We start from the raw sequence: 1,780 nt of genomic DNA, 5'->3' as shown, positions 1-1,780 counted from the left end.
TATAATTAATTCTTTTTATTCATCTTGACAATACTTTATATCGCTTTATCTGGCTGTTTTTACTTAATCGCGTGGATAAATATTTGAAACTAAACTTATTTTCTGTACCGTATTAACTCTTGGACTTTCTGATTACAGGTGTGATGACAACTTTGGCTCGGAGCCCTTCGCCGCTTGGTATATCTTTTAAATTAATTAAAATAATAATATTTTATGGATCACATTGTTACAATAACGCTCTGTTTCCTTGTTCCAGATAATCACGTGACCGGTCAATTTATCCGATAGTCGGATGATACATCTTCCATCTTGCCCTTTTCTGTTACAGGTGATCACGTGACTTCTGGATTTGAACCTGTCTTCGGAACATTTTCTTTTGATTCCTAACTATGAAATAACGATGTATCTTTAAATTATAATTTAAATAAACAATAACGCATGGATTAGCTTTATCTTTTCTTATCGGCCGCCCGAATTGTCATCACTATTTTCCCATTATATGTATGATTATTATATTCTATTCCAGGTAAAGGATTTTTAATTACAGGAAACGATATTTGTTGACTTTTACATTTTTATTTTCTTTGTCTTATGCTCACCCATCCATTCATCCATCCATTGTTCATAAGGTATAAAATATTATATAAAATACATTATAGAGTAAACGTAATCAGACTATAAAATTAGATATGTAATAACATAAACGCCTTATGACCCTTATTTGTTAAAATGAAAACAATATCAATCTCTAATTTTTATGATGCACTTACAAGTGGAAACCAATCTAAAATAAACCAAACTATAAAATTAACTTACGATCTGATTAACATATATCAAAATAAATCATAATATTCTCTTCTACTCTTCCACGACGTTCTCCTCCATGTGAAGTGGTGTCAGTAGCTCGTACCTCGGGCTCTCCGCTTCCTCCACCTCTTCTTCCGCCGCGACCTCCGGAACAGCCGTCGGGCGGCGCTCTTCCGCCTCTCGCCTCTCCATCCACCTGCGGACCACTTCGAGCGCTTGCTCCGCCCTCTCCGCTGACGTTTTTTCATTCGGGACATTTTTTGTTGACGGCTGCAATATTGCAGTCGGATACAACGTGAGTCGCCGAGTACGCAACAAGTAGCAAAAGTGATATGGTCGAAAGTGACGCAACGCGAGGATACAAAAAAACATTCGAGTAACGAAAAACGAGTTGTGACTAGTGCGAGCAACGCAATTAAAATAGCGAAAAAGGAGAACGCGTGTGACACCAGATCAATTAACGGTGCGAGATTAGAAAAAATTGTGACGCGATTAACCGAACGCATAAACGAGAGTGAAAAAATAAAAGACGATCTCAATTTGGATTGCAGGCAAACAACAGCGACAAGGAAAATGTCGTCGACGGAGGAGGAATGTGAATTCAACAACGATATTCGCTTGATGCGAGAGGAGGAAGAACGCCTGACAAATTTAATCAAGTAAAGGGCGTATGACAAGCAAATTGTGGAAAATTCGAGAACAAGAATCAAGATATTGAGAAGATACCTCAACAAGCAGCCACACATTGATCCGAGAATCGTGCAAGAAGCGTCAACAGGATGTTCGCCTAGCAACAGAAGCAGCAGAAGCGATTCGGTACCACAGCAAAATTTCCAAAAGCAATACGTGCAAGAAGGACGTAACAATAGTACGCGACGAGAATGACCGAAAAATTTGTGAGGTCACCACGCTAATCTCAGTAAGAGATTTTCTAGATGTCAATGACAACACTCCGCGTGCATTCAATTTGAAT

Source organism: Wasmannia auropunctata, unplaced genomic scaffold (assembly GCF_000956235.1).
Source record: "Wasmannia auropunctata unplaced genomic scaffold, wasmannia.A_1.0 LD336088.1, whole genome shotgun sequence".
Classification (NCBI taxonomy): Eukaryota; Metazoa; Arthropoda; class Insecta; order Hymenoptera; family Formicidae; genus Wasmannia; species Wasmannia auropunctata.
The sequence above is the reverse complement of the archived record's forward strand: the minus strand, read 5'-3'. Positions refer to the sequence as shown.